The sequence below is a fragment of the Lutra lutra genome, chromosome 9 (assembly GCF_902655055.1).
Source record: "Lutra lutra chromosome 9, mLutLut1.2, whole genome shotgun sequence".
NCBI lineage: Eukaryota > Metazoa > Chordata > Mammalia > Carnivora > Mustelidae > Lutra > Lutra lutra.
Genome location: NC_062286.1, coordinates 63,682,813 through 63,691,982, shown reverse-complemented (window position 1 = coordinate 63,691,982; position 9,170 = coordinate 63,682,813).

Sequence of the window (9,170 nt, the reverse complement as noted above, 5' to 3'; positions counted from 1 at the left end):
GCTCGGCTTGAGATTTTCTCTCTCCCTCTGTCCCTCCCCATGCCCTGTGAGTGTGCTCTCTCTCTCTCTAAAATTAAAAAAAAAAAAATTTATCACTGTCCAGCCCTACTAACCACAGAGCCCTAAGATGAAATTGTATGATAATACTCCAGTATGTTCTTTGTTTGTTTTTTACCTGCAGAACTTTCAAGTAAGGAGGGGGTAGATTTCAGCAATTCAAGATGCACACTCTCTCATTATTGTGCCTTATAATCACTGCTATGTCACAGTTTAATTGGTAACAATTTTTCTTCCTTAGTGGCATATAAAATAGTGGCAAATTTTACAACCATGGCCCCTCAGATTTGATGAAATATGGGTTCTGTCTCATGATCTAGGTGGGAAGACTGAGACGCTACGTGCTTTGTTCAGGTGAGTCAAAGATCCAGGTTTCCTGATAACCTTCATTTTCTGGCTCGGTTTCGTATTTTCTACTCCAGACAGAGCCTCTTTAATGGTCTCTAAAAGACCCTTCGTGCTGGGGCAGAGGCAGTATGTGATAGCAAGAACAACAGGTGCTTCACAATGACACAGAACTGAGTTCACACCCAGACTGTCACCTGTGTGACACTGACCAACTTGTGTGTCCTTTCTGAGCGACAGTGAGCCTGTCCGTTCAAAGGGATAGACGTTGCATTTCTCAGAAAGTCCGAAAGCAAGAATCTCCTCAGGTTTCCAACGCAAAGCGAGAAGGCAAACCAAATACCCCCGCTGCTCTTTCATGTCGACTTGCTACCTTGTAGCGAGGTGGTGCCCCGTGACTAGTTCTGGCCCGGGGGCTGCAGGTGTCTCTCGGCCGAGGCTAGCAAGAGCTGGCGCGCCGCACTTCGGAGGCCTCATCCCCCAGCATCCTCACCCCCCAGCATCCTCATCCCCCCATACGATCCGAGGGATCGTATGTTCGCGCTGTGTTTCTGCAGAATATGGGTTGGCACATCCCAGCCCAGCCCCAGACATTGATGTGAGCCCTGGAGCGGGAGAAAGAGGTAAGCGCGTGTTCTGTTAACGGCGGAGGTACCCGGGAGGTTATTTCTTGCTAGGGCATGCGACAGTTGCATCCGTTCCGCAGTGCAGGATAACAAATGACCACAAACGCAGCGGTTTAACACACCACACAGTGATGTTTCAGTTTCTGTTGATCAGAAGTCCAGGTTTAAAGGGGCTAGGTTGTCTGCTTTGGGTCTCACGGGGCTGGAGTGGAAGTTTCGGGGAGAAGGCAGCTCTCATCCGGGGTTACTCTTCTTCCGATCTCAGATCTCACTGGTTATTGAGAGAATTCCTTTCCTGGCGCTTCCGAGGCTAGGTCTCCTGTTCTTTGCTGGCTGCTCTTAGCTCCCGGAAGCTATCTGCCTCCCGGACCGCGCGCTCCCTGCCACCTGCAAGCCGGCCGCAGAGCACATCCCCATGCTTCGAATCTAGGATTTCCGTTTCTGGGGCCAGTCAGAGAAGACCTCCTGCTTTAAAAGGGTTCATGTGATTAGTTCACAGCCACCCAGATAATCTCTCTATTTTAAGGTTAATTGATTTGGGGTCTTAATTACATCTGAAAAATCCCTTCTCAGCAGTACCTAGATTAGTGTTTGTGTGTGTGCACCAAGGGGTGGGAGTCCTGGGGATCATCTTATAATTCTGCCTATTACAACAGCATATCTTAATTTACAGAATACCACCCACCTAACAGGTGCTTAATAAATATTCATCTTTTCATCACCACACTCTGATTGGACATTTCTCCACATAGCACTATTTTAGTGTATTTCTTATTTTTTTTTAAGCAAGGAAATACTACAAAATCACATCGTCCTCGTGAAGAGTTTTCGTTCTTTCCCCTCTTGTAAGAGGAAGAGAAGCTCTGTTACCAGTCTGGTGAGAGTATTGTCAAACCATTTGCTATTAGTTATATAAATACATAAATACCTGTATCAAACAGAGAGTGTGGCTTGGTGTGTGCGTGTGTATGAGGTTTCAAATGTGTGTGTGTGTGCATGTGTGTGCACATGAATGCGTTTACACAAGCAGCACCATACTACCCGAATGTCATGCTTGCTTTTTCACAGAAGAGAAAATCTTCTAGCTGTTTCCGTATTAAAGCATATGGAACACATGGTAGCCCACATAGTTGTTAGGCTGTATTACATCAAAGGCTATTGGTGGGCGCTTAGGCCTACTCAGACTTCAGCTTTCACAAATAATCGTGTAATAAACACTCACCCATAGGCCTTTTTGTAATCATTTATGAATGTTTCTTGAATTTAGAAGGTGAAAAATAGATTTGCTGTGCTATAACATATGTAGGTTTTCAGTTGTGATCAGTGCTGCAAAATTGATCTAAGTTTCTGTAATGAGTTTACTCCCATCAGCAGTATAAAGAAACACTTTTTTCCACCTATCCTCACTAACATTTGCTATTGGTCAAAATTGTTAACACTTTTGCAATATGTGTGAATATGATATCTTACTATGGTTCGGGGACCAATCATTGATAATGTTGGGTTTTTAAAATATTTGGGTTCTGAGTAATGTACAAGGTACTGAACTGCCCATTCTCAACAATGTGACAACATGTAGCCTTTTAGGTACCATGGTCCAATGCCTTGAATATTCACCTCCTTATTCTTCCTTTGAGGCCTAAGAAGGACCCATTTTTTGTGGTTCCTCTTTCCATACCCCTGAGTCTTCTTTGAAGTCATTAGCATTTGGAAAAGTCTTGGCTTGAAGACAGGAAGGAAGAGGGTAGTGGGAGATAATAAATTAGAGATATTAATAATAAAAGCCATCCTACTGCCCCCAGCCCAGATGGATCTGATAATCTTCATGATCAGCTGTGCTGTGTGCTCATGAGCTTCTGTGAAGATTCCTAGAGCAGCAAGCCCAGAGCCACAAGTTAAGACTAAAAGAGTGAGTCAGACCTTTTTTGTAATACACATCGAAGGCAGCATTGGCTGATCCAGTGCCAGCCTATCATTTGCTATCTTCTACTAGTAAAACTCTTTCAATGAATATGGAATTAATGGGGAAAATATTGATTTTGGTTGTTAATTTGCTTTCAAAAATTGAGCTCCCGCAATCTTGGAAAAGTAAGTCTAAGATATATCTGTTTATCCATTTATTCCTATTAAAATGGCACTTCTAGAAAATATTATCTGGTATTAATCAGGTGAATGGTGTTATAAATGCCAGGGTTTATGTTTATTATACTTATTAAACTGGTTCTGATATCTCATAAAAATAAAATAAATGGCAGGGTTAGAAATGGAATACTTTGTATAATTCTTCAAATCTTTAATATTCTGTTTATTAAGTTTTTATTGAAATACAATACATGGAGGACAGACTGAGTGAGTGGAGGATCAGAGCTATGTAGCAGCTGAGCTCCAGCAGTCCTAGGAGAAAACACAGTCCTGCTTCTACTTTTTTTTTTTCTTTCCTTTCTTTCTTTTTCTTTTTTTTTTTTTTTACAGAAATCTCTCCTACTTCTAAAGTCTCTCTGTTCCTGGAAATTTGCTTTTCAGAGCTAGCAGGGGGAAGTCACCTTTTCCTTTAGGAAGTGCTTTGGTTGAAGAGAAAGGGCAGACTTAGAGACTTTGCAATCAGTCAGAGCTGATTGCATTTGCCATCGCCACTTTGACGTAGAAACAACCTCAGCAGTGGGAGCAGAAGAAGCAAGGAAGGGAACCACGACAGAGGCTTATGGAAGCTCATGGGCAGAGAAAACAACTCGGGGAGTTCTTGGGGACCAAAATAGCAGTGAAGATCGCACCGTCACTGCTTCACCAATATGAATAGTGCTGAGCATGGGATCTGCTCTTGTCCCTTGCCGTGCACCGCGTGGGGACAGAGAGCAGTGGCACTGAAATGAGCACCTGGAGGAGGAAATTCATTGCAGTCCAGTTGGGCGGAAGGCTGGCTCTTTCATGGGGTAGGACGCAGGAGCAGCCCTGTTACTGAAACAGGAGCTACTTTCCCTGTCAGGGAGGCCAGCCCTTTGGTGAATCATTTAATTCCCAGTGCCCTGGTTCACAACTGGACGGTGATAATAGTGATGTTTAAAATACTCCTTGTTGGGCGCCTGGGTGGCTCAGTGGATTAAGCCGCTGCCTTCGGCTCAGGTCATGATCTCACGGTCCGGGAATCGAGTCCCGCAACAGTCTCTCTGCTCAGCAGGGAGCCTGCTTCCCTCTCTCTCTCTGCCTGTCTCTCTGTCTACTTGTGATCTCTCTCTATCAAATAAATAAAATCTTAAAAAAAAGTCTAAAATACCCCTTGTATCTTCGAGAAAAGAAGCTAATTATGATAAAGCAATCTGAGAGCTTCCAAAGTAACGCAAGATAGTATTAGAGCAATGCTAAAGTTTTCCATCTGCACCTCAAATCTGAATGGTCCCATTCCTTGTTTCCCTCTAACCCATGTATCAACTCTGACCTAGACAGAAGATTAACACGTAGAGTGGGCACAGCCGGTTATTGCTTTCCTAGGACAAATGGAGAAATTCTAGAAATACTTGCAGTGTCCATGACTGGGTACAGAGACTGCAGAATCATTTTTGTAGAAGAAGTAATTGAAACAGTTAAAAAGAAAAAAAAAAAAGTCATTCTCTAAGAGACCTGGGGCAGTTAAAGCTGGACCCAGAGTCTATCAGCCTTCAGCAAACTTTTTCTGTAAAGGGCCAGAGTGTAAATATTTTCGGTTCGGCAGACCACACAGTCTCTGTAGCAAGTACCCGATCCCACTGTTGGAGCTGTCGCAGGAAAGCAGCCACACACAATACATACACAAATGAGTGTGGCTGTGTTCCAATAAAACTTCATTTGCCAAATCAAGTGGCAAGCAGGATTTGGCTGTGGGCCCGGTGTGATGGCTCCTGCTCTAGGTTGTAAGCCTCTTGAGGACAAGGACTCTTTCCTATTCATTATGTGTGTCCCCCATAACCTGTGGGACAGAGAGCGGAGGCATAACTAAGATTTACAGAATGAATAATAAATTATTACTTTTCTAGTTTACTCATTCAAATTAAATTTTGTGCTCAGATTCTGTTTCAACACACTTTTTGTGGGGGCCTAAAATGTAGCAGGCACTGGGCTATTTAATCTGACAGCTTTAACTGTTTTCCTTCTCGGCCTTATCCTTCTTTAACGTCAACTTATTTTTTGTTTTTGTTTTTGTTTTTGTTTTTTTCCTGGTTGCTTCTGTTTAGTAGCTTATTTTGACTGTCAGAAATCCCTCAGAAGGGATTGAAAGTAGAATAAGCATATGTGAGAAAATAAACAATGAGTGGTTTATATGAATTTGCATTTTTGATGTATTTATTTTACTAAAATTTATCCCTTAAATGAGACATCATTTCCTAGCATGCATTCTATGTAACACCAGTCCTGCAAGATGCTTCTTGAGAAAAGGTTTCTTCATCAAAAAAAGCCTGAGAAACTGCATATTTGGTCTACCAGAGACTCAATCGACGAAGACACTAGGTCCTACGGTAAAGAATCAAAGAATCCTGAATTTTTTTTTGTTTGACCCCCTCACGCAAAAGCCTGTGTGAAACACCAGCAAATGTCATTTGGTGCAGGGTCTCAGCAGGCGCACGGCCCTCTTGTTCTCTCGGAGTCCTGTGGAGATGTGAGAAAGGTATGCTGGGCAGGCACAGCAGGATCTACTGAGGGGCTGTATTCCTGTAAAGGAATCTGCCACCATATTGCTATTCCTTTGTACGATGCAAGCACAAGGACATGCTTGAGTGGGGGGACCTGGGCTCAGACATCTCACAGTTTGAACTTGGACGCCAGCCACTTGGGGGATGGCTGGAAATTGTAGTCGCCTGGCATCTGGAATCTTATTTCCCTTTGGGAAGTTGAATCTCATTGCCACCCCGATGCTGAGAAAAGAAGGAGCTTCTGCACCAATGGGGGGATTGTAGCTGCCCCTGCTGAGAGAGTTGGGAGCCACCAACCCCATTGGCTCATTTCTGGGCATCCCAGACAGGGATCCCATAAATGCAGTTTTCCAGTTGTCTCTCATTATGGAAACCCACCCTTCTCCCCATTTACATGTGTGCATGTGTGTTGCTTTGCAAACCACCAGTTAATAGTACACAGAGCCAGTGTTTGTGGAGCATGCTTTGGAAACACTTTATTAACTACTGTGATAGAATGTTTTTTTCTGTTTTGTTTTGTTTTTTTTTTTTTAAATGTTCACAGATGTTCACTTGTCCCTGTATCCACAACTTTTGCAATATAACTCTGTGGCTTCTCCAGTAAAAAGTGAAGTCTCTTCCCTCTACCTTGGAACCTGGTCTAATGCTGCCAGCGCTTCTGCTAATGGAATCTGGTGGAGATGCTGTGCACCAGCTCTGAGGTTTTCCCTTACACTCGTGGACCACCACCACAATGTGAATACACGTGAGTTAGCTTCCTGGGTGTTGGGATAATGCACGAGTCACCCCTGTTGTCCTAATCAAGAGTTAGTCAACCATACTGAACTCTACCTCTGAAACTAATGATGCACTGTGTGTCTATTAACTGAATTTAAATAAAAAAAAAGAATGAGTGAGGCCACCCTAAACCAGCAAGCCCCCCAAAGACCCTAAAACATGGGAGAGATCCCAGCCATGACCATCAGTGCTGATGACCCAACCCACAGCTGATAACAGTAAGCTGAGTAGAGACCAGAGCTACCCAACTGATCTTTAGAACTCAAGAGCAATAGTAAGTGTTTAATGTTTGAAGCCACTGAGTTTCGGGGTCGCTGTGGGCTACTGCTGGGATGCGGTAATTGCCCCTGACACAGCTACGAATTATTGGCCTTTTTATATTCCATCTCTTATCTATGAAATCAAGGCTAGGCAGTGACGTTATTGAAAGAGAAAACTGGATCCTACACATAAAAATGATAATCAGGGAAGAGTATCATACCAGCTATATATGTGTTAAGAAAGGATTATTGCAGATGTGTTGTTTTTCACTAAACACGGCAACCTTGTAGAGTCATAGACCAATAATGTGAAATTAGTGTGTGTGTTGGAGAGGGGATGGATCTCCGTGGTCTAAAAGAGCGTTTACAGAGATATTTTCTGCATCTTTCCCATGGAGGCTTCCCTCCTGACTGAATCCACACATGCAATCAGACGACATTTCTGGAGATTTCTTTCCCTTCTGAATTTTTTTGATAACCTGTTTTTGTCTGGAAATAATAATGAGCAATAATAAAAATGAGAGCCTCTTTGTTATTCGGTTTTAAGCTTGAAAGGTAGAAGAAAAAGCTTCTCAAATGGCTAGAAATATAAAAACAGTGAAATGACACAGCAGTACCCTCCTTCTCCCTCCCCTTGTTTCTGTCCAGGGGGAGAATACCGAAGCACAGAGGCCCCTCTCCTCTCACAAAAGCATTCATGGGTAAACAAATTGGTGCCATCTTGCCCGTGCCCCGAGAAGCTGTGAGTGTAGCACGGGGAGAAAGGATCTATCTTCTAGGGCAGCCGAACAACCACGGAGCTGCTCACAGAAATCGGGGGCTCACTGGACCAGTGGAATTCCCACACTGCGCACTTACCCAGTACCATTTGCTGGGATGCAGTCGATTAATTGAAATTAAATTAATGATGTACATTTCTTTTAGTTTAAGTTGCTAAACTGTATTTCCATGTTTGATAGTCATTTGCTAAATCTTGGGAAAACATTGCATATATAATATTATGCTTGAATCCCCCGTAGCATTAAAAAAAAAGCTAACAAGTTACATATGATTTACTCATTTGAAACACATCTGTATTTTAAAGAAACATTAGGATAATCAGGAGAGGGATTGGGTTATTGATTTGAATTGCAATTCAGATATTATTTCAGAAGTCTATATCGGAAACAAAAGGTGTGCCGCTCTGTTTCTCAAAATGGAAAGACTTGGGCTCACCTTTTTAAAAAAAGAAAAGAGACGTAGAGAAATAAATAATTTTTAATGACATAATAATTCTTTTTTAATTTAATCGGGCATAATTCTTTTTTTCTTTAGCTCTCTGAACCCTAAACAGCAGAGGTAAAAAATAATTTACTCATTGGCAGCTAATTTGAAAAACGAAATATGTAATCTTTTCCCAGCATAAATAACTTGATTCTTTGCACTTTGCTAATTTGGGAAAAAATGCATAAGGTTGCAAAAAATTAATGAAGAGCGTTTAAAAGCAGATTTCTTGAATTTTTTCTCATCATCTTTATAGTGAATTTATCACAGAACAAACATAGACAAGATACTTGCCGTTTGGTTCATATTATAGATGGGTATGCTCTTTCCTTATATATAATATTGTGATGGAGATTACACAGAGCTAAGGGTGAGAAGACATGGATTCTGGTTTCGACTCTAGAAGAACCAGGAAAGCTCGAGTGGCCTGCTTAACATCTCTATCATTCAGTTGACTTGTTTACTAAATAGTTACACTAATATTAGGCTGAAGTATATTAAATTGTTGGTATTTGGCCACTTTGATCAGCAAAAGTGACAATTTTATATGGCTCAACCTAATACTGCTCTGTTTTACAGGGTTACTGCAGGAAATACATTTTTTAAACATTTCACAATGCTATAAGTTGTATGTAAATGCAAAAATCCTAGGTTATTATCCTCATGTGTGTGTATCTGTATGTATGTGTGTGTGTGTGTGTGTGTGTGTGTGTGTTCACAGGAAACTCATTTGGCACCATTGTGATAATAATTGATACAGATCACCACACATTTGATTTACCTGCGATGCAAAGAGATTGAGGGGACTGGATGCCATGAGCCAAATTTCTGATGGATCATTTCTTCTCCATTGAGATGTCTAAAATCTGGCTTTCACTGCAAAAAGTATGAGTCAGAGAATGATTAGCAAGCCAGGGATTGCTGCCGATCTACAAGTCTTTCTTGACCTGTTGGGCAGACAAATTAATAAACTGGTTTCTCTGTAGCCATCATCCGAGTGCAAAGCTTTCGGAATCTGGTCCAAATGTGCCTTTCCTTCAAAGACATTAAAGTGCTAGATTCTGGTCCAAAAGCAACCCATCTTGGGTTGTCACAGGTTAATTCAGACAATGGACTTACATCTTTAGCTTCCCTTTGGGCCGTACATAGATACCTCGCTTTCTCGGCACTCTACTGCTCTG